Source organism: Ambystoma mexicanum, chromosome 11 (genome assembly GCF_040938575.1).
Source record: "Ambystoma mexicanum isolate Mex_15411 chromosome 11, UKY_AmexF1_1, whole genome shotgun sequence".
NCBI classification, from domain to species: Eukaryota; Metazoa; Chordata; class Amphibia; order Caudata; family Ambystomatidae; genus Ambystoma; species Ambystoma mexicanum.
The window spans coordinates 699221770-699246866 of record NC_090934.1 but is presented as its reverse complement, the minus strand read 5'-3'; the positions used below and the strand labels follow the sequence as shown (position 1 = coordinate 699246866).

General features: G+C 42.8%; 1 long non-coding RNA gene across 1 annotated transcript in view; it reads left to right on the top strand.

Moving 5' to 3' along the window:
* Nucleotides 1-25097, top strand: part of LOC138504764 (uncharacterized) — a 245847-nt gene that overhangs the window by 12976 nt on the left and 207774 nt on the right. The window contains exon 2 of the long non-coding RNA XR_011279954.1: nt 5894-5932. This is a non-coding gene — a long non-coding RNA (uncharacterized lncRNA). The remainder of the gene's footprint in view (nt 1-5893; nt 5933-25097) is intronic.

Genomic DNA, 25097 nt, shown 5'->3' with positions numbered 1-25097 from the left:
TGACCCAGTCTAAAGATCTTTTCTCGTGAAAATCCCTCACGAGCTGGGTCATGATATATTTGGGCAAGGCATGGAAAAACGTATTTATAAATTCCCTGCTATCCGTGCGCACCCTTCTTGTGGTCTGTACAAAAGCACGCTTTAACTCCTGCACAAATTCTTGTGGGGCCTGATCCTCCCCACATTGCAAATTGTAGGCTGCCTTGCGAGCCTCTTGAGGATTTCTGTGAACAGAAAAATGTTTCAGGATGGCCGCCTTATATGTGGACCATCTTAAATGATTTTGGTCCTCCAGCCCCGCAAAGAAACTGGAGTATTCCGGGGAGAGTGTCCACTTTACATATTGAATACAGCTTTGGCTGTCCTTCAAATGGAAAGTCTCCATCATTTGTTCAAACAACTCTAAGTGCTCCCAAACAGAATACTTAGCGTTCTTATGGTAAGGCGTGATGACGCTCCTGATCGCCTTAATCTGCTTTAAGGGGTCCTTAAGCAAGGCCCTTTTTGCCTTATTGGCCTTTTTGGTTCGGGTAACCCTTGTCCATTCTTCCTCGGACTCAGAGGCACTGCTCCCAGAGGTTCCCGTCTGTTCTTCCAGGTTTTCCCGGATTCTGCGAGCCTGGGAATGGCTGGCAGAATGTGGGGACCTGGTCTCCTGTGTCCTGCGCAGTTCAGAGGAGTCTTCAGATTCCTCCTTGCTGCCAGGATTTGATGGGTACCCCCTCCACTGACCTAACTGGGCAGAGGTTTTCAGGATGCCCTTAATGGGCCTACTCTCCTGGGGTTCCCCATTGAACTGTACTGTACTTGGGTGCCCATACCCGGATGCCCACCCCTCCATTCCTGAGTGGTACTGGCCTATGAGCCCCATACTCTTAGCTGGATAGTAATCTGCCATCCCTGCGGCCCTGTGCTCATGTGCGCCAGGGGACATGGGGGTGGTAGAGTCCAGGGACTGGGGGAGATGAAGGCCCCTGGTGTTAGGGCTCCTGCGGTTATGGTCAGGAGTCTCTCTTTCCCAGCGGACCTCATCTCTATCCGCCCCTGCTCCCTGTTGCAATGCAAGAGCCTGCATTTGTGCTTTCAGTTCCTCTGTTAAGGCCTTACTCGACTCTATCAGTCTCTCCTGCATCGCTACCTGTTGTTGGAGCCTATCATTGTGTTGACAGAGGGCCTCATTTTCCCTCTGTGCTTCCTGGTTGGTCCTGGAGAACTGGGCCAGTCTTTGCTGCAGGAGGGTTACCTCCTGAGCTGTGTCCCTATTGGCCTGCTCCTTTCTTGCTAGAGCATCCTCCACCCTCCTGGTGTGCTCTAGCAAGTTCTGGTGTTCTTTTTGGAGGTCACCCAGTCCCTTGTGGGCCAGGTGATTTTCTTCCATTTTTCTTTTTAAATGGCAGACTTCCTGGCCTAAGGTATCCCTTTCCTGACTAAGAGCCTGCATCTGTGCCGCCAGGTCGTCCCTTTGCCTTTGGAAGGCACCAGCATTCTGGCGCTCCTGATCAAACTCTGCCTGGGTATCCAGGTCTTTCAGAATTAGTTTGTTGCTCTCTGCCTTCACTCTATCTAGGTGGCCTTGCAGGGTGACTACCTGCTCAGCACATACCCTGTTGAAGTCCAGTTGTTGCTCCAGCTTTTTCTGGTTTTACAGTAGGGAGTCCAAACCTTCTTGGTATTCCTTCTGCAAGGCCAGAAATCTGGTATCCTGTTCTACCTTTTCCTGTTGCAGCACATCCATATCCTTCTTTATTTTAATGATGTGCTGCCTACTATCATCTTCTGACTCCTGGCTCCTCTGCAGCCTCTGCTCAGAAGAGACCAGGTCAGATTGGACCTTCTCTAACGCCATCTGTTGCCTATTTGCCAGATTTTGGCTTTCAGCACATCTATCCTGCATGTCTCCCATATATAGGTACAGGTATGCTGCTATCCTGGCAATCTTATTGTGTTCCTCTTTGGCTTTAGGAGCCATATATAGTTCACTCAGGGCCACATGTAAGGGACCCTGATCTCTATATATATCTGACCCTGTTTCAGTGACCTGTTGTGTGATGGCCTGCAACCACACATCCTGGCCCTGTTCGGTCCATTCACCTCTCACAAATAGCTTATGCAAGAGGTGCTCTCTGGCTATTTTCATGTCTACTAAGGTCGTCATTCTAGAGATTGGTCTCTGTCCTGACTTACAGAAGTTTGTATTTTATTTTTGCACAACAGAACTTTTCTTGGAGTGTCCCTTTTGAGGAATGCTTCACAGCGTAATGCAGCGTGGTGATCCGACCGGATGTATGTATCCCGTCAGTTAGCACACTGTATTAAGCTGCACAAGTGGTATTCTAACCCAAACGTCCGGCACGAGCCCCCAATTTGTAAGAGGATTCAATTCAGCACTACAGCTAAGTTAACGCCTAGTCTAGAATACTGAATGAAAACCCTTATTGATATATCTTTAGGTCCAGTTCATGCATTCTGGATGACTACCCCTATATAACACCCCTCTCTTGGAATCCCCCTGACCCCACTGAGCCAAGAAGTAGTTCTGTTTTGCAAGTTAAAAGGGTTTATTTGATAATTTAAACAATAGATATATATATGACACTTTATAATAAATTAATAATTGAATATCACACTTAATCTGATATGATACAGATTAACAACAGAGAATCTGGCACTAGCACACTTCTTTATAATTACTAAGGAGTTGAGATGAAATGGATAAGGTAGCACACTGGTAAATAGGTACAGAAGTATAATGTGGTAGAGAATGCTTTATAGGGTTCAAGGAAATGCAAGGTTGAATGAATGAAATGCAGTATAGAAAATACTCAATATGATTTTAACAAAACAATGTAATCACTTTTCTCTGGCTATTCACTCCCCCCCTCTTTATGCAATGCAAGGGAATGGGAGGAAAGCACACAGTTCTCAGAAATGCAATCACTGTAAATCAGTTCACCCCAGCAAGCTTACACCACAGAAAACAGATAGGAGTTTTGAAAACACAGGCAAATGCTTTGATATGTGCTAGCAATGGATGAGTAATATGCTGGAAATGCTTTTAATTCCCTTTCAGAGGTTCAGGGTGAGTGGTATCTAGTTAATATTAGTCCAGGCTCACACTAGCAATGAGGCAGGGATAGTTAGCAGGTTAAACGAATTTCTGGCAAATGGAAGGCAAGCAGCAGCAGTTTTTACATGTGAAGAAATTTGCAAATCGCGGTAAAATTCGCGGATGCGCCGAGCGCTATTACAGAGGAACCACAAGGACTATCTCTATAGGAAAGCCTAGGATCTCAGCTTCAAAATGAAAGTTACTGCAAGTCTCTAGCACAAACGGTTGCAGAGATATGAGCGATTTTGTGAAGGTCGTTTTTCAGATTTGAAATTTTAAAGTTCAAAAAGACAAGTGCAGCTTGCAACTAAAAAATGACAAGTGACAGCTTTACAAATGACAGGTGACAGTTAGGAGACAGTTCTACTTAGATTAAAATAGGTTGAATTATATTATTTTAACTAAGAGATTGGATCTGTACAGTTTTCTAGGTACTCACACTATATTCTTGAGTGAAATGGGCCTCGCCATGGATCTGGTCAGGTTTTAAACTCGCCTCTGGTCTCTGCACTTCACAGTGATCTGGGTCAGCTCTCTCTGGTTCTCTGGTCTGGGTCTCTAGTTCTGGATAGATTGAAGTCTCTAGTTTGGCTCTCTGGAGGTTTGATGAATTTGAAGTCTGGATCTCTGGATGTTGTATGGTCCGGCAGAGCGCGTTGCAGCAAATGGAATTGAAGGTCCCTATCTGTCCTGTCTGTCTGCTTTTATGTGTTTAGAATGTGGGTGTGTTCTAGCATCACTGACCCTACCTCTCTCTCAGCTTCTAATTGGTCAAACTTCCATTTATCATTTGATTGGGGAATGAACTGTGAGTCAGAGGGATGTCATTTTATGGCTTGCAGATAGGACACTCCTCTGTCAGATTGCACACATTCTATATTTGATAATAAAAGACATATTTCAGAGTTACACAGTTGTTTGCAATTACATATACATGGTGTGGCTGAATTTAGCCATGTCTCTGTCCAAATCTGCTGTTTCTAAGAGCTTGCATTCAGAAATGGCAGATAATTGACTTTTTAACTGATTTTTCAATTTCTGACATTGACCCAACTTTACATACATGTGCGTAGGGAGTATGGACATTAACTGATGAAGTTTCAGACTTTTAACATGCATACATTTAGAGTAATATCCACTTTTCCGCTAAAACCCCCCTGAACATGCCACCGGGTCGAAAAACCTCTTAAAATGTGGGCAGAAAAATCACAAGAATTATGGTGTCATTTATAAAATTTTCACATGTCCGTACTATGAGTTATTCATCTTTTTCTAAACAATATTCTGGCTACAAAGGGGTGTGGTTTACCCTCAGCACAAGGTTGAATTTCTGGTTTTTCCAGTTCTGCCAAGCCAGCTTGCTCTCACAGGCAGTGCCCCTCCCCTTTCCTCAGGAGGAAGCCACTTTTTACGACCATTTACGACTCCTGCCAATAAAACCTTTGCCTGAGCCAGGACAGGGCTTTGTTCACTTTCCTGCAGAGCACAGGTAATTCAATTATCAGATAGATGGCATATCCTTAGTGTGAGCAGCAAAAGGGCAGCTAGGCCTGGGAACACAGCTGTGACTCAAGTTTCACTCCTGATGGGGGTAGTTGCCAGGCAAATTGGAATCTCTTTAAGCTGTCATTTCTGTTCCCCAGTTTCTGCATTCAAATAAAACTAAACATTTTCACATATGGAGCTAGAAGGCTGATTCTAAGTTTAAAACTATGACATTTAAACAGTTACAAAGGCATGTGACACCAAACATAGGTCACTCATTTAATCTAAACATTTTCGATTTTAGTGTCTTTAAATCCAGTGCAACTTAAACTGCTGACTCCATAGCAGTTTTGTTATAAGCATTGTTTTGGGCTCTTCATTTCCCAGATTTTGTAGGCACACAACACTCCATTCTACCAAATGTCTGCTGGTGTCCAGTGAGTTTTTAGATGTGTTGCAATGTTTAAAATAGACAGTTTGACTTGCCTTCAGAGAAACACAGGGTGGTTTTAAACTGCCGGCTTTTGGATAGTGGTGAGTACTGGTACTGCACCCATTTTTGGGATTTAAGAAAATGAATTCCCCACAATTCTAGGTTGCATTTGGCAATCAGCATTGCCATTCCCAATGGTTTCAGACTACTGTGCGGGTAGTCCAATGGTGGTTTTAGGCAGTGTCCTTCTGTGCCCATAACATCGGCAAAAATGGGTGGCAGCCTATTCTTCCTGCATTTCCCTGTGCATTTTCTGGGAAGCTCTGGCCATCATGATGTTTTCATGTCAGTACTGCACAGTTTTGAGGTAGGGCTCGGATGCATGGGTAAATACATCCCACAGCCTGTCGCGTTCATTCTGTTCAAAACGAAGCAGGTCTAAAGCTGCAGAACACGATCACCGTACTCGCAACCGTGCATCCTGAAGACTGGCCGCACGTCGCTCTGCTGCTTCCTCAGCACGTATTTGAGCCACGGAAACATTGAAATGGAATCGTAAAATATTTAGTATAGCATGTGTTGCTTTTACGTCCAACAGATGGCGCTGTTTTGCAGTAAAATGTTTAGTATAGCGTGTGTTGCTTTTATGTCCAACAGATGCCGCTGTTTTTCAGATAAAGTATGTTTTTACCTGTCACAGGTGTGACATCTATGTATAGTAGGTATATAAAAACACGGCCTATTTGAATGCAACGTTGTGTCAAAATTTCAAAGCAATCGGTGAAGAACTTTCGGAGATTTAAGATTTTGAACAAAGGAACATTTACATTTTTATTTATATAGATGTTACTTTTTTTCCCTTTTAGATCTCCAAATACACTTTACAGAAGACCTTGGGTGAAATGGTGAGGACATTAATTGAAAACATATATTAGTTTTGCAATGCATCATAATATGTTATGCTAATTGATATTTGAATAGTTCTTACTTCCATTCATATGGTATTGAAACACTGTCGGGTGGATGACCCTTCAGAAGACCGCAGTCTGGGCAAACATGGAAATAAAAGCGCATTACATTGCATGTGAATAGTAATTAAAATGTAGCTAACTGTTCATTTACTAGCAGAGATGACTAGTTTAAGACATTATAGAAGCTTTACAATGCAGTGTGTTCAGGCGCAGAGAACTCTGCTATATCCGGAGCTAAGTAAAAGCTGGACTAGCTTTTTGTGGGATTCTGCTGTATTCTGTGGATTGCAGCTATAAAGGGGAATGGACTGTTTTAACATAGCCTATCAATCCCAAGGGCAACTGTCTACTGTTGAGGACTCTGCGATGCTTTACATGCAGAACACATGCAAACTGAATAACATACAATCACATGTAAACTGCATGCACAGTTGTCAGATACATTCAATGCATGTCCACTTGTCTGTATCACTGAGTTAATGCATTAGAAATGTTTTATATTGGATACAAATATACTGTTGCATTGTTGAATGCAGTGAAAAAAGCCCTCTTTAGTATTAGCATTAATATGTACACATGCACGCAAATAATGCAGCCTGGTTGATAGACTGTGTAAATGCCAAAAATGTATCTTAAGTATCGTGGACATGATTGACCGGGTCATCCCATTGGCTAGATTGTGTCATTTCAAATGTCTAGATACGTTGGCTGTTCAAAAGCCAAGGACTCAATATATGTGCTATAGATGTAGCCAAATTAAAGAGCGTATAGGAGTCATTGTAGTAGAGAAAAAACATAAGGAGTGAAAAGAGCAAGGGATCGATATAAGTGTAATTTTATTTTAATTTTATTTTATAGTATTATATAGTTGAGAATATTAACTTTGAACTATTTACATTTATAAAAACATCAACATTGTAAAAAAAAAACAAAAGGATTCCAACTTCAATCATCGTTTAAAAACTTTGCAGTTATACAAACATCAAGACATCTTAGCAAACAAGGTAACAGTGCCAAACTGCTTACTCCTAGTCTTTCAACAAGCCCTGCTTCAAACTACTGCTGTCACCATTTAACATTGTTCAATAATGTCCAGGATGATAGCAACCCTTTCCCAAAGTTTAATGATGTAGATTAAACAGGCTTCATGTGTGCCGCTCATAAATATATTCCAAAGAGCATCAGCCGTGTGTTGCCCCTCCAATCCGGCAGATCTCAATGCTGATGTCTGTAACTTCAACAGTGAAGGACAATCAGTCAACAAATGTTTAACAGTTTCTAGTTGTTCCTCCCCACAGAATCGACAGAATCTTTCATTCCTTGGGGTATGTTACCATGCTCCAATAATCTCCAGGGTCTTCACAGAATAACATTTTAATTTTAAGTAATCGCAAACATGTGAATTTCCCTCAAAGTGTTGAATATAGCTAGGCCTTACTTCCCGATCCTGGATGTGTCAAAGGTACAAGGCAGCGTTAGTTTTGGTAGCTAAATTGACAATGAGCTGCTCCCTGCTCTGCAACAATAAGTGCTTTCATGGTTTTCCTATAGTAAGGGAGCGACATGGAGAGCACGTTCTCAGGAGCTAGGCCGAGCCACCTGTCGGCCATAAGCTTGATCTGCACAATGTGGCTAGTTGGCATAAGAGATGATGTGTTCTGTAGGGTTCCATACATCAGCCTGTTCAGAGATTCTTCAGGTGCATCAACAAGCTTCCAATATGTGACCAAGCAACTCAATGTAAGTTTCACAAGAATCGGTAATATGTCAAATTCTAGGTAAATAATTTCCATGGCTGAGTGGGGAGATAATCTCAGCAGTCTCCTGAGGGTAATAGACTCCAGTTTTATTACCTACGGCATATTCCCGAAAGCCCATATCTCAGCCACGTACAATATAGTGAGTAGTATTTTCACTTGATGGAGCTTAATCGAGACTACCACAGAGTATCCCCCTCCCTTAAGTGCAAAGGAACTAATTGCACCGGCAATCTGAGCAGTCTTAGTTTTTAATCGGTCTAGATGTAGTACTCCCCAGAGTTTAGAGTCTAGTGTAATACCCAGATATTTGTAGTCCGACTACTTCGATTATGCTCTCCACTCATATTCCTTTTCAGCCTTTTCACTTTCTTTTGCGATGGGCTGAAAAACATGATTTTAGTTTGAGATCTTTACTTTTAGGGAGTTGGCTACAGAGTATGATTTCAAAGAACTCAGGGAGAGCTGGAGACCTCCTGGTGTAAGGTCAAGAAGGGCAAGGTCATCCGCATAAGCCGGCCACTGTTAAGGGGTATCGCTCAATTTGGGAGGGATGGACTTGGAATTTGTGATTACCCCCGCTAGGTCTAACAAATAGAGGTTGAATAACATTGGTGCGAGGATGCATCGCTGTTTAAGCCCCTTCTGTGTTGTTATCCAGCTAGTCACCCCACCTTGTTGATCCCAGCGGACCTTGACCCTTGTTTGCTCGTGAAGGTGGATGATCATATTTAGCAAACCTAGCAGAATGTTCCAGCTGCGCAGCTTCCATCACAACCTTCCCCAACAACAGTTCCAAAGCTGCACTAAAATCTATAAAGGCCACATACACTGAAGGTTTGTGTATCAACCAAGCCTCCTGCATGGTGGTAACTAAGGCTACGCCGTTGATCGTAGTGTTGTAGGCTTTTCTGGTTTAAATTGAATTATATTCTTAGCCTCTGCCCAAGCTCCCAGCTCCTCAGGTAGCACCCTGGTGAAGATTTTATCTGGTGCATCCAGCATCGCTAGTAACCATTCATTTTGTGGATCAGCGCAACAGCCTTTTTTAGAGACTGGTAAATGATGATGTCTCGCCATCTGCCCAGACGTTTGTGTCAGTCTTGATTAGAACATTTCAGAGGCTGTCTGGGCCAGGTGGTCTGGAAGATTTGCTAGCCTGGATCAAGATGACGATGTCAGTTGGTCCTTTCCCAAGGGTCCAGTCCGTGGTAGGTAAATCAACCATCGAGTTCTGCGGCTTGTTCCCTCCCAGTGTTGACTCAATGTATGTGGCCCAGTCCTGCTCAGACTTCATTTATGTCTCTCACCAGAGGTTTGTTTCCGTTGTTGATTTTCCAAAATATGGGATTGTTGTTAGCAAGAGTTGATTGAATCATGTCACACCACTGGGTGCATTCCACCTGATACTTGTGACACTTTAACCATTTATGGTAACTGTTCTTCATGTCGTTCATCAAAATAGCATGCTCAGTCGAGTTAAGCTGTTGCTGTCCAAGCTATGGAGTTCGCTAGGTACAGTCCTTTTTTATCTTTGATGTGCCTATCGTAAGTATAGCGATGTAGCTACTTCAAGCCAATATCTACACTAGAGCGGCTAATGGTCAGAGGGAGGATAGTATGCTTAATATTTGTACTTGGATATTAAGTGGCGCGCAGCCTCTAGGGCCTTATTATACTCTGAGCACACACTATCTAGGGCATAAACACAGAGGAATTCCAGGGCCACTTCAGTAGCCACCCAAATCTTGTCCTCACACCAGGATATCCGGTTTAATGCAGAATTAACATTAAGTATCCCAGACTAGACATTACACTTGATGTGTCTCTGATAGGGTGGTGGTCACTTTCCTGCTGTTGGAACACACACGTCTACAATCAAGGATGGAGCATTTGCAATAAATATGTAGTCTATAATACTGGAGCTGTTGTAACAAGCTCTAGTGAACTTTGGAGGGGAGTCAGATGGGCAGGCTCTGTTAATCATGCTAAAGCCTGCACTATATAGTAAGCTACCATTTCTTCCAGTCTACATCTCTCGGAACCCTAGAGTTGAAGTCCCCTCATATAAGGACAGGACCAGAGCCCAACCCAGTGGGTGTTAATAATTTCTTCCACTTCCTTCAGCACAGTTCTATGAGAGCCCATATAAGGGGGACGTATACATTTATAATAATGATTTCTTTTGCCCCTACCTTAGAGGACTCTCTAAGATGTATTATTCTTTCTATAAGAATATTCGGAGAGGCACATGTGATTTCCTCAACTAGCAAGGGTTATTTAACTCCCAAGATCAGGTCGCCTTCTCTGCCCCCCCCACTTCTGTTTGGATGAGTTGTAGTGACGTTGTCCTGATCACCACCGTACCATTGTGTTGCCCTATCCTCCCTCTGTAGATAGGCTTGCCCTTCTGTGTGTGGCATGTTGTCTTGGATACACAGGGCCTGCCTTCCCGCCCACCTTCAACTTCCATTACTATACATTCGTAACCAATCTTTAAAAAGGATGGACAATGTTCAATAATGTAATCAATGGAGTTTTCCACTTGAAAATGCCGAATAGACGTGGCATGCGTGACATTTTCGCAGATATCCACAGTTCTTACGTCATCGCTTCTAATGAAGCACAGAGGAATGATTGTATGAAAAAGTTCCAATAACCTAGATCTATTCAGGTAGAAACTATTCCCATCTCAAAAAGGTCTGCTGACTCTAAGCACCCTGACTCTACTTTTGCGTTCAGTGTCCAAGGGTGAGTATTGCACCCCTAAGTCGTTACGAAGGTCCGTCTGTACCAGCACACTGTTCGACCTGCCTCACCGACTGAAGAAATCATAGTAGTCGCAAATAATCCTTCAAGATTATAAACCATCTCCTCTGTGGAAACTCCCACAGCCTTTGTTTTTTTTTCGCTGCACATCCCTCTTACCGCACCTAACCCAATGGAGAACTACCATGGAGAACTACCATGGGCTGTGATTGCATTCTGATGTTTAAAAGCTCTTTATTATTTTTGGCTAAGTCTTACATTTCATTCAATACAATCTCATTCCATTTTTCTACCTGCAAAGAAGTGTCACCCACACAATGTCACAGGTGAGGCTTTGCTGCACGTCTGTACAGGAAAGAAGGTGGTATACTTCCATTATTACTTATGTAACTAGTCAATGTGTTTGATGTTGATGATTTAATATTCGATGTCAAGACCGGAGGCTCACATTATGCTTCTCTTTCTTTTAATTATTTATATTAAGAAAGCTCAGCAGCAAGGTATTTTATGCACTTAATATAACAAAGTTCATTCTAAAGTGCATAGGTAAAATATGAAACATCAAACTTGTTCAAAATACATAAAAAGTTCACAATATCAACACAATAACGTGAAAAAACTTCAAGTCCCATGATGTTCCGAAGGTCATCAGTGTCTTTGGCGTGGTACTGTCTGATACTCAGATGGACCCATAAACAGTCCTGAACAAGAAATAACTTCCTCTTTCTTTGCTGCTCACAGCAAGAGATAAGTCATTTCTTGTTCAGAACTGTTTATTTGCAGTGTTGGTTGATATTAGTGTAACGCTGTTTGTACGAGCATTTGTTGCGGTGTGAAAGTACTAATGCTAGTGTACGATTCGCCTCGCGAATGATTTAGAGCGTTTTTTCTTGTTGTATTCCCCTTCGTTGTTCACCAACACTAGCTGCTTCCTGCTGACGTCGGTGTCAACGGAGATAACACGATCGTTTCGTTTCACAGATCGTGATTCTGTTGATTCGCGGCGGCGAGGAGCCGCAGCGCCGCCTTCATTTTGCATTTTATTGTTCGCCTCCCCGGCCCGGTGTTGCTCGCGGGCTCTGGCGAGGAATACGCGCCTCATGAAGGGCGGGACACGCCCGCGGCACCAGGGGGAGCTCCTGCTCTCACTGGTCCTTTTCTCAAGCTCCGGCGCTCGCGCGAGCATTTCTGTTGCGAGAGGAACGATTAATGCGAGTGCGAGCACCGGAGCAAGAGGAGCCTAGTGAATTACACAAACAATTCTAAAAAATAAGGAAAATAAGAGGGAAGCTAGCAGCATCCATAGCATATAGTTTGGTCTGCTTAGCCCCTTAGCCAGATATTGAAAGTGTGTTATCTACACTGGATTTACTCAGACAAAATAAGTCTGGCATATTGAAACATCTGGGCAGTGAGAGAAGGTAGTCAAGCCCAGGATATAAAATAAAAATAAAATAAAAAAGAGGGTAAGGTGTTATTTTGATTTGACATGGCAGCACAATATTCCCCTCAACAAAACCAGGAATGGTCTGAAGGAGAAGATGACTGTTGCTACATTGATGAGGTGGCAATGGAAAGGAGCCTACAAAAGGTCCTAGGGTCCGCTGTTGAAAACATCATACAAAAGGCGGTAACTGGTATGATCTTGCCAATACAGCTGTGCCTGGAAGACATGGAAGAGCGCATGAGGGAGCATTCCCCTAAGAGAGGAAAGAGGACCCAGAAAAGGAAACACCTTACTCAAGGGGGAAGTAGTCCGGCTCGTAAGGGCAAAAGCTCTCTGACCCCCCCGAGCCAATTGCTTCCTGCCACAGCTGCCCTATCTGACGCCTTCTCCAGGCTGAAACAAGCCTTCATGACCAGGAAGGTAACCCCTTCCTTTGAAAGACCCTCTACCCCCGAGGAAAGAAACAGGGGTGTTAGACCCTCTAGCCCAGAGGGAGAAAATCAGGGCATTGTAGATGGAGTAAATCCGAGAACATATGATGATGAATCATCACACTCTTCTTCAGAAGATGATACTGAGAATTGGAATTCTAAACCCTCAACCTCGGGGAGTGCGGCGGTCCCCATCCCCAAGGGAATTTCCGAAGAACAGCACCCTACCGAGGGGATGTTCGCCCCGGAAGATTTGATACATCCCAGGTCCACAGACTGGGAACCATCAGTCAGGACAATGGACTATATGTTTAACAGGCTGCGTAAGCCTCTGGAAAAAGAGATAAGAGCAAGGCTCAGAGCAGAATGTCCACGACCTGAAATACCACAGAAAGTGGCTATGACACCAAAATTGGACTAAAAAATTATCACATTCGTGGCGAAGCATGTGAAAGACCCTAGAAATGGCATAGACAGAGCCTGGAAATCCTGCCAGGATAAACTATTGGACGTAGCTGGTCCCCTCGCATAAATATTGGACCTGGCAGAGGGAGCCTCCACCTCCTCAACTTCGATCGATCCGGCTATTCTCTCCGGTTGGGCCCAAAGAGCCATTTGCCTACTGGGAAATGCAAGCTGCGCTAATTCCACTGAGTGCAGGAAGGGCATACTATATAAGATTGATGCAAAGCTGGCAGAATTAGCAAACACGGAGTCCGGCGCCGTCGCGCATGGGCTACTATTTGGCGATTCTTTTATGAACGAGATGTCCAAGTTTGTTGGCACTTTCACTGCACTGGATAAAGCCCAGGCCTCTATCAAGAGGGTTTTCTCTGCTAAGGTTTTCACCAGGGCCGGTCGAGGGCAAGGTCGTTCTTCCGGCCGTTATGCATTCGACAGAAGACCTCATTACCAGCAACAGAACACCTGGCAAGATCGTGCCGACACCTTTTCCCCCTCCAGAGGACGTAACAGAGGCCGCTACTGGAGGAGAGGACCGAGGAACGGAGCACAACAACCCGCAGGTCAGTCTAATGATTACAGCGCCAGCGCCACTCACACCCATTGGGGGGAGGCTAACATTCTTTTCAGAAGCCTGGGATGCTTTGTCAGGAGACGCCTGGGTCAGAGATGCAGCGCGTGGACTGCGACTGGAATTTTTTGCAAAACCTTTCCAGTTTGTGTAACAATAATAAGATGCTTTTTTCTCCCACCCCTTTAAGGGAACTAGAGTTGTCATACGCAAGAGTTAATATATTTTTATTTTGTTTGACAGCATCTGCAGACAAGTCCACCTGATGTGCGTGCCAACAGATCCTTTCATCTGGTTAAATGAAGTTTAGATCTATATTATCGAAATCAGCAAGTTCGTAGCCTCGAAAGAGGAAGTTATTTCTTGTTCAGGACTGTTTATGGGTCCATCTGAGTATCCATTGGTGGGACAGTACCACGTGACCAAAGACACTGATGACCTTCGGATCATCATGGGACTTGAAGTTTTTCTTTTCCACGTCATTGTGTTCATATTGTGAACTTTTTATGTATTTTGAACAAGTTTGATGTTACATATTTTACCTATGCACTTTAGAATGACCTTTGTTATATTAAGTGCATAAAATAATTAAAAGAAAGAGAAGCATAATGCTCGCCTCCGTGTCTTTAATAGAATCAAGAATTTCTAGTAAGTTATTACGGAAAATCTTTATTATTAGGTGCATTACCCCTTCCTTTTCTTTTCAGATGTAAGGTCTACATACATTATTGCTTGTTTAGTGACTTTTCGTTTATTGCATTTTTACCAGTCAGCTGGATTAAGGCATCCCCTATCATGATTAGGAATCGGAGGTTCCTTATCTCTATTAACTTGTTTTTGCAGTAAGTTCATTAGTATGGCTGTATTGTCTTGGATTTTTTCCAAACCGGAAATATAATTGATACATTAAAAGGACAAGTAGTTTGTAGAGTTGACCGAAAAGGATAAAAGAATGATTCATTGGTGCCATACAAATCAGCAGTAAATCATAAGTACAATCCACCAACAACAGAAAAAACATTGGAAAAAATCAAATGTGTATGTGGTAAGTAGAGTTAGTAAAGTAGCATTATAAAATACAGATGTTCTAAGGCTGTCCCAAAGATATATTATGTTATGATTGTCACAGATGGCACAAGAATCACTCCTCAGATCTCAAATCTCAGAGGCGGTTGAAGGGTTTTTATGGAAGCATGAATGGCCCAAGGGCCATCCCTCTCTCTTGTCTCCGTGCATTGCTTCCCTAACCGAGAAGTGCTTCCTGCCAGGATAGTATATAGCAAATGTTTCACCCTTGGTACGCCAATTCTCTAAACGAACTGAGATGTTAACTGAAAGGCCCTTGGCCGTATCTTACTAAACTCCCCCCAGGACTTCCTAACTTTCCATACTCTAGCCAACTGTTAGTGATCTAAATGGGTGTGGGATATTTGCCTTTCAGGCTCACTCTGCTTGATTCGGTCTTCTCTCTCTCTCTTTGCCTCTCTTCTACACTTCTTCTTCCAGTCCACCTGCCTCTACTCTATTCCTGTTTGGTTCCTCTGATTCCTCTGATACCTTCTAGATCTTGCCTCCGCCCTTTGTTCTTATCCTTTTCTTCTCCTTACTACTACTCTGTCCTCCACACTAGTACTTTTCCCTTCAAAATACCACTGCTCCCTCCAAACTACTACTACTCCATCCAAACTATTACTCCTCCTTCCACACTAACATGCCTCCGCCCACACCTCTACTATCAAGCCACTCACTACAACTCCTTCCCCCATACTTCCACTTCACTCTCCTCTTTCTCACACACTCTCTTGCATTCATACTTTCACTTCCCTCTCCTTTTCCTAGCCACATTTGCCACACTTTCACATGCACTCACACCACAGTACCATGTTCACTTCCTAGACAATAACTCACCTTCTCCAGAAATAGCCTCTGCACTCTGCTCCTCATTCCTCCCTCCTGCTGGTCTATCCATGTGGGACGAAAGCAACAAAAAGTTAGGCTGTAAAGCTTTCTAGCAAGCTGCTGTCTCAATAATCTTAAAAGCTTTGCGGTATTATCCTTCATTACCTAGTGTGTTTAAATTTCAAACATAAAGGAAGATTCACGTCTGTCTTTTTATTATTACATTGGAATGGTGCACTCACCTATATAATAACATTGGAGTTATAAAGAAACATGATGGAAGTATATTAGATTAAAAGAAGGGTCAAAGGGTCCACGTTTTATGGGCAAGTGATTGACGTTTGTGTATATATATCAGATTGTTCTCCCTTTCTTCTTTCCTTTCTTTTGTTTCCTCTTAATTTTTCTCTTTTACTTCTCGCTCTTTGTTGCTCCTGCCTTAAATGTTTCTTTCTTTGTTATGTAGCATTTATTCCTCAGAGCAAGTTAATTACACAAAACACTTTGATGAGTTGGGTGTTTCTGACTGATGAAGTGTCTAGGGAGAGGGCTTTTCGTGCTTGGGAGGAGACTTAGAGTACTTGGACCTACTGCCTGATGGGGTGGTAGTGCTTTACGTGCTGTGACTGGTTTAGTACAACAGTGCCTAAAGCAGAATGATTACAAAGCAGTTGTGAGAAAGGTACTTTACCTGATGGGAGGTTATGTGGGTATCCCCAGCCTTGGGAAGAGGGGACAAAGGCTGGATCGGCAGTGGATGTTTCTACCATCAGTCCCCCTCTGAGAGTACCCACACATCTTGCATCCCATTCTGCAGGATCTCCTGCTGGCAAATCTTCCTTTTGAAAATGGACCACTTGCTAATTCTTTTGAGGGTATAATACACATAACATAACATCACGTGTATTTGTGTAGCGCACATGTTTACTCCCACAGCGGTATCTTGGCGCTATAGACAGATAACACATGTTTATTGTTACACAACTAAATGGTACTCATTTTGTCGACCTCTGAAGGATGAAGGGCTGAGTGGGACTGCCAGGAGTTTAACCTGTGACCATGAGGTCAGACACAAGCCCCTGTAGTGTGTACATTAGTCCACTGAGCCATACACCAAGCAGGGTAACTGCAAAAGCATCTTTGCCAGGATCACTGAACTTAAGCCTTCGTTTTCAGATACGGAGGGCTGGTGGCAGTTGGAGTAGAATGGACGCAGTTCTGGCCAATAGAATGCAGTCTGTAACCCGTGTCCACTAAACAGACATTTGTTATTAGAATGTTAATATTTAGAGAGAGCACCCCTAAAAACCAGTGCCCACAACCATCAGTACCCTCACTCGTGGTTTGGCAGGACTATATATCGCTTAAACCCAGGAGTACACAGTATAGAGACTGGGGCCTGGGGGCTTAACAAAGTGAAAGTCATAGTAAAGATAGCGGCCCAACTGAATTTCTGGTGCTGCTTTCACTCGGCCTTGCAAGGAGGAAAACACTGAGGCAGAATTGTTGTTTATGGCACAGTAGGTGCGAACTAATGCGGACGACTTGTTTATGCTGTTTACTGTTTACAATGCTCCTGTCCCAGGATAAAGTGACTGCAACTTTACTTTTCTTCACTTTGACTATTTTAGAGTGTGCCGCCCTCCCACCTACACGAGGGGCATGGCCTTACCATTAGGGCACAGTGGGCAAAGAAGAACTTGAATGGGGAGGAATGTCAGCGTGAAGTTCTCGCCAGGCAGCTCAGCTTCCTGTTCCCATACATGCACAATAGTAGTTAATGCGGCTAACATTTCAGAACGACGCCCATGTGTACACCTCCAAAGAATTGTAATCAGTTGAGGTTGCATTCGGTTGCTGGGATTGGCTGAGGCATCTTTAATTGATTTGACTAGTGGCTGATGGGGGCTTGTAAAGCAGACATGCTGATGCATGCACTACCTCCAAAACCTCCCGCCTAAAGCTAGTGCTTGTCAATTAGCCGCCACTGATTCCAGGCCAATCTCTTCAATTAGCAATGGGCTGCGCACACACGCGGTGCGTGTGGAGGTCAGTGCACCACATGCATCCAATTTCTCACCAATCGGGAGTGGCGAGTGCAGATTGTGAGACCTGGAGGCATGTTATTGAAGCTTGAATCCCTTTGAGAAGGACGTTTAAAGTTAAATGAGGGCCAATGATCCATTGTATAGGACGTGCAACATATCCCAGTGGAACAGCCTGCTGTATTCAATTACCAAGTGCTTTTCTGTGGAATGATCGCTTGATGCAGTTATGCAATATATAGACCGGAACTGGATGGTCTATATGTGTGTGTATTTTGACCATCTGGCTTTGCCCAGCAAGACATAGCATGTGTAAAGATGTCTTGAGGGTGTGAGTGGGCCCATTGTGAGATTACATTGAAGCTTCTATACCCTTGAGTAGGAAATTGACGAGGAAAAGTAGGCTGTTGTGCCATTGTCTAAGACTTGTACCACACGCTGGTGGGACATTGTGCTGAATTCAATTACTAGTTATGTAACATGTAGGTGGAGGATGGATGGTCTATTCGTTTTTGGTTGTGTATTTTGACTATCTGGCTTTGCTGAGTGAGACACACCATTTGCCAAGATGTCTAGTGATGTGGGCGGGCAGATTGTGGAATGTCTCTGAAGCCACTATAACTTTGATAAGCAATACAAGCGAACATAAATATGGAAATAATTAAATTGCCATGTCTAGCTCAGATGGTACATGAAGGGGTGTGGTGGCTTCTGGTGTAACAGATGGCTTCAAGAAGACAGTATAAAGGTATGTAATGACATAATTGAGAAGGGGCTCACTATTGGCTGTCCCTCCCTCTCTCTCTCCCCTAAGTTCTCTCCCTAGCCCATGTGCCCATATACTCCAAGTTGATTACTAGAGATCATCAACCCCTACTGTCAATTTTCTGACTGACTGGTCATGATGGCCTAATGGCAAATGTCTCGCTTCCTTTGGGAACAATCTAGGTGAATCCTTACCTGAGCGCCCTGGTTGCCCCAAGAAAAAATGTTAGAAAGAATAGTCTCCATCCATCCACCCAGGTCTCATTTGGTCCTTTCCTTGCACGACCCTGTACTCCTCACCCTAACGTTCTCTTCTTCCTTTCCCTGCCTAGTACTGTCTCCCCCTCATCCTCTCACTTCTTCTCTCTCCCTCTCTCATCCTATCGCTATCCTTCCAATGTTCTCCTTTCTACTTCTACTCTTCTCTGTCTCTGCTTTCTGCCACTACTCCCCCCTCTCTGCTCTACTACTTGCCCCTCTCTGCTATACGTCTACTCCCCCTCCGCTCTACTCCACCCACCCTTTTGCCCACACTCACCCTCCTGCCACTTTCCTAGTCACCTTCCCATTCAATCCTTTACTATCCCTCAGTTAGTCTCACTCACTCAACTTGCACAAACTCAAACACCCAAGTGCCACTTTCTCATACCAACCAGTACCTCACCATGCACATGCTTTCAGGTACAATCAATTGCATAGCTCATATTTGTGTCCCGGAGAGCATCTGTCCTGTCGGTTTGAGGTGCAGATCGCTCTGGAGTCTTGAAGCCCCTTGCAGGTTTGCCAGATTGTAGAAGGGACAGACACAGAGACCCTCCCAACTCCAACACTTAGCCTCTAGGCCAGGACTGGCTCCGGTGAACACCCTGGTAGGCCTTCTGCCCCAGGTTGAGAGGGATCTCCATGCCCCTTGACAGGGACATGTCTCAGACCCTGTCACGCTGTTAAGAGTTGACTCACAATTCAGTGGGACATCCTGCCCAATTATCAATTTCCAATGCAGTACTTTGTCAAATATAAGCACTATTAGATAACAGAAGATAATAGTCAATGGCATCTACTTCAGTTAAGTGATCTCCTTGTTTGTCTACCCATCTGCAGACCCACTGGACTCTGATACATCACTTTAAATGTACGAGAACTCACCAGAGTGCTAGCTCTGGGATTAATGAGAAATGTCATATCTCATGGAAAGTGACGGACACCATGGTATCATACGGCCAATGGAAAAGTTAGCATGCTTAACATTTTGCACTGTTTTTTAAATTTTGAAGTGCCTGGTTTTCTGGGTACAATTAATCGTGTTTTGAATAGATGTGAATTGTTGGGATGGTACTCCAGGGTTATGCTCAATGTGAGTTTGCGACACAACACACATTGCTCCTTCCTCACACTATAATGTGAATCCTCCAAAGCCTCACATATTTACATTCCTTCCATTTTTCGTCGCAGGACTTTTCATCGTTTTTTTTTGTTTTTCCGGGGGGCTTACCCTCCCAAAGCCCCCTTTTTTTTAATTATTCCCTTTCACCCGCAAATATTTATTTGATTTTTAATCCCCCCCCCCCAAAAAAAACAATGATTTTTTTTTCGATCAAAAAACGGCGATGAAAAGTCCCGCGACGAAAAATCCCGCGGCAAAAGAACGGTATACCGACATTTCTATGTAATTTCAAAAGAGTACATTTTTTGAACATGTGGAGTTTCGGTGGGTACACACATTGTAGCCTCTCATCCACCTACACAAAATGCCAGAACTGCTTAGTAATTCTACCAAAGGGAGTGTCAATACTCTATTTTCATACTGCCTTGCACAGTCCCCCATTACTACCCTGCCACATGCTCCCCAACAAGGACACTATCGGTGGCACCCTTAGTGGGTAGTGAGGTGGTTTGGTATAGCCACACATTTTGGCGACCACTTTGCTATAGGCACATTTGTTGTGCTTCAGTGTTTGAACTCCAGTTTCAAGAACAACTCAGGCATATATGCTCTGCGAACACTCCTAAACCATCAATAAAGAAAGTATAAGGTCTATGCAGGTGAGGAATGACTGCAAAGTGCAAAAACAACTTGTTGAATGTGTTAGTACCCGATAGAAATAGTTAATGAATTCCTCCACTAAGTGTGGATGAAAGGCTGAGTCAGTATTATTTGTTTTTTTTAAGAACTTTATTTTTGAATTTTCAGCTGTTATACAACAACCACACCCACATTAGGGCGTGTTCCCCGTGCATCTACCGAAACCACCTCCCCCGCCTCCCCTCTCGACCCTTCCTCTCTCAGTCCATTAGGCAGTATTATTTGGAATAGAAACAGCAACTGGATTATCACTCATACATACTGGGGTAAACGGGCAGCTCTGGTAGTAGGACAGTAATAGAAGTAGTGGAAAATATTGATTGAGTATGAAAAGGTTTTGAGATATTGCGCCTTCAATATTTAATATCTGGGCACTGTCTAGTGGCTCATTTCCAATAATATTAGAAATTATGACTCTTGGCACATCAAATTCATGCATATACCACTGGATTAGTTCTCAATTTGCAAATACATAGTTACTTTGTACATGTATCATCTTTAGGTCACGTTTTAAAAGAGCAGGGATAAGTTGAGAAATAACAGGACACTACAGAAATCTAATTAAATACTTAAATAGAATCGTGTCTAACGATAATTGTAAATTTGGTACTCACTTTTTTATTTAAAAAATGTATATTCTTGCACACAAAAATCAATATATTCCATGCTCTTTGCATATCTTGTATAGTGTAAAATGTATTATGCTTGTTGTTAATGTTTTTAAAGTACTAGCTATCCGACATGTTTTGTTATCCATGACAGACATCCCTTGCGATGGCCCCCGATACAGCTTAACTGCAAACCACAAAGTAAGATGAGACTGCCAGGTATTTTGGAAAACAAGATTATGAAAAAAGTGCGGGTCCACCATGCAAACCTGGGTGCATGTTTATTGGTGCCATTTTAAAAAGTTGCTTCACTCTTCAGCCACCACTTTGACCATTCTAGATGAACCAAATAACTGAAATCTATATTACATAAAGGCCTTTTCGTGGGAGTGTGGGATATATTGACCAACTCAACGGCATTGCCCCACATCACTAAGCCGCATTTGCGCCAGAAACAGCAACCTGGCTGCGCTGGCTCCTGTGCGCACCAGGACCTCAAAAACTGCGTTTTGGCAGCAACAAAAAAAATGGCTGCACCATCCTGCCTAGCACACTTCAGGCAAAATGGAACAAGGGGACACCCTGAAAAAGTATGCCAGTGTGTTCTGAAACCTATCAATGGAATCAAGTGAAAAAGCAGCGTTGCTTTGCTGTAAAAGCCAAAAATCCCCTTCAAAATGAAACATTTTCACCCTTTCAAAATGCTGCATTGACGCTAATTCCATCTGTTCATTCTGAAACCACTGTGGGTAAAAAGGCGCTGCCATGCCCAGGATATTTCACTGTGCTTCACTAAGACCAGGCATAATTCCTGAGTGACAGGCCCAGTCAAACCAACTTTGAGGGAAATCAAGAAGCAAGTTAATTTTCACTTGCACGGGAACACGCGTTTATTTCTTTACCAAATGTATCCAGGCTCAGCGGTTCAAAGAGACTTTAACTCTCTGAGCCAGGTCAAGTGTAAATGTATCTATACTTTAGATAAAACTCCTGCATTGAAGGAAATGACTACAGCTGCAAAAACAATGTGGGCAGCTGAAGGAGCTGCAAACCGAATTTAAAGAAAGAAATGCTATCAGCTTTTTACACATGTGGAAAAATGGGCTTTGCTGACTGAAGAAAAACATTGGCCTCTTTAAAAATAAATTGTGATGGAAAGCCTGCTTACTTAACAATGTAAAGGGATTATGTTAGTGGTGATAATACACACATAGGCTATCTTCTTTCACAGGTTTGTTTAATTCAGGACCCAAAATAATAAATGAAAGAGTTTAAAACACATGGGCTGGATTTGCAAGCTCTCAGAAACACCAGTCATTCCAGTTGCCAGCCATGAAACTTCCCCAAGGAAGGGGGGAGACACCATAAATCCAGGACACGTAGGTGAAAATTGCCAGCTTGAAAAACTTTGAATGGGCTAGGACGAAGAAAGTTTTCACGCTCGTCAGACATTCGGATGTGCTCCAGGCTGAGACAATAGAAGTTCCGGGACACTAACCTGTCAAGTGTAAGGGGCACTAAAACCTTCAATTAAGATGGGAAAACCCCCTTGCCTTGAAGGAAATGACAGTTGCTTGCAGTTGGAGGAAGAAAAAAAAAGATCAATGGACTGCCTTTTGGTTACAAAGACTATTTTATAAAGAAACTTTAAATACTTTTTATCTCTGCAACAAGAATTAGTAAAATTGTAAAAAGTTTGCAGTTTCAAATCTAATTTTATGGGCTTTCTTTTAAAACTTGGAAGAACTCATTGCCGCATGGGGAACAGAAGTTATAAAATATGACAGATTCCAAGGAAAGTATTAATGTTGCCAACATAAAATGTTGTACATACATCCCTGGGGATAATGCACATCTGTGTATAAAGTTCTGGAATTTTAGGCCAAATCTTTCATGTGTAAAATTACCAAAATATATTCGAAGGGCGAAACAAGGTCGCACAGACCTGAGGATTGGACTGATCTGTGCTGCACATAACATGTAGCCTGTGTGTAGAATTTGCCAAGAGATTGCAAGTGTACAAATGTATGTTTTTGGCAAAATCGGGTTCTCAGTAAAGTAAATGTGGGAGTTTCTGGACATTGTAAACCTCACCTCATAAACCTGACATCATTCCCTTAGAAACCCAACCAGTTGAGAGCAAGGCAGAGACTAGCACCCTTGCCCAATCCAAGTAGTTTAGGGGCGTGTGTAGTTAACACTGCCCAGCCTCTATCCAGATGATGTCATTTTGCACTATAAATAAGGGTCTCTGACAAGATCCTATACAGACACTCTTTCTGATTTTCCTGCGCCAGCGTCCTGTTCCTGTCATCTATCCAGACTCCAGATCCCAACTACAAGGCCAAGCATTGCTGCCCCCATTCCCAGCAAGGCCTCTAATATAAAAAAAACTAATCTCCCATTAACCAGGAGAAAACTGTGGTACCTTTGGCATCCTGATCTAGCTTGGCTTGCCGCCATTCACTGCATGCTGCTGCCATCCTGCTACCCTGATGACCTATATTATCCAGTAACCAGAATTGTTAGTCCGTAAGTGCTACTCGGTAACCAGTCCATGCCCAGCTGATCCTGTCCCGCTGATTTTGTTCTGGCTGTCCTTTGTTAGACCAAATCTGCGTGGTGACCAGAACGCTGACTGGCCAAAATCCAAAAACTAAAAAGTGGACTGTGAGTATCAATAGGAACCATAGAAAACCATAGTATACCTTGCCTTGCTTTGTCCTATCCCAATCTCTAAGCTATCCTATTCTGACCCCGATATCTTGTGAACATTGTCAGCATTATCTGTGAAACCCTGCCTTTGATTCCTAGTGTCAGCGCCGATTTTCTCTTCATTTTTGTTTTGCTAGAACATAAGCCATTAGCGATTTTGATTAAATAAATTAATTTTCCATAAAGGAAACTGGGTACACCACGTGAAGAGTTACAACGGCCGAGTAACTGTGGAGATTCACTGGTGGCATTCTCTTTTTCTTAGTCATTAAATCCAGTTTAAGTAAAATTTGCAATCCATTTTAAAGCCGCTTTTCTATTTTTCTCTGCTCTATTTTCCTAAAAACGAACTTCACTCTATCTTGCATAACTCACTCAATTTTCCAGCTAGAGACCTGATTTCACTTCCATGTTGTACCTATGATCTATAGCTACACCCCAACACAAGAACCGATTTACAATATTTCACCCGTTTTTAGTAAAAACCGTTTTGGTAATTTCAGGCAGGAATTGCAAAAGTTTGCTAATTTTCCAACATGTTATTTGCTGCAAACATATTTTAAAACCTGCCACTCATTTTCAAACTGTATGTTCTTGGTTATACATTGCTTGTGATTGTTTGCACCTTTACATTGTTTCTGTAGTGAAGAACTGTATTTGTTTCAAGGTTTTTGCACACATTCATTATCTCATTCATCCATTTCCGAGTGTCATTTTTAGCATTGCCAGGGTTTAAAATCTGTTTTTCTCTCTTGTTTGGGGAGGGAAGGTCTGATTGCAATTCTGTTTTCCATTTATCATTCCTGATTACCTGCTGTTTCTGTTTATCCACTCACAATTGATTATTTGTGGGTTGAGGGAACCTTGCAGGGGGATATTCTAACTCAAGTGCTATCTTACCTAAAATCAAAACGTGCTCCTATTTCCTGATGTTTTGTAGGTTGTAGGTGTATCACTAGAAGGTTAACTAAGTGCATGGCTTACATTCCTATTGTTATTATCACCCCATTGGTGATTGCTGCCCCATATTCAAAATGGTATAATTTCTTTTCATTTTCAAATAAATAAATAAATATTATATTTTACCAACCAGCCTGGTTCATAGTCCATTGTGGCCCGGGGTATTTGAAAAGGGGGTGTACCATCTCAATATTTAATCTAATCTAATCTAAAACATAAGCATTTCAATTGTACGCTGCATACTGGGCTGAGTCTAAGGTGTGCGTCGCCTGATTGAAATCCTTAACAGGAGATATCAACATTCTTCATTAATGAAATTGTATCTGCCAAAAGTAATGATTTAAAATTGGCGTGTGCCACTATTTTATTAAATTCTGACCAGATTTGAATCTCAAAGTGGAAGCCTTGAGCAGACCCACAAAAGAATCAGAAACGGACATTGACATGTAGACATGCTATATTCATATTATAGCTAAGGTGGATGGGTGAATGCATGGATAAATGTCAAGTGCTAGTGCCACCATCCCATGGAAAATAATGTATCCAGTTGGACTGTTGAAAGTACAGTAATGTTTTGAAAAAATATT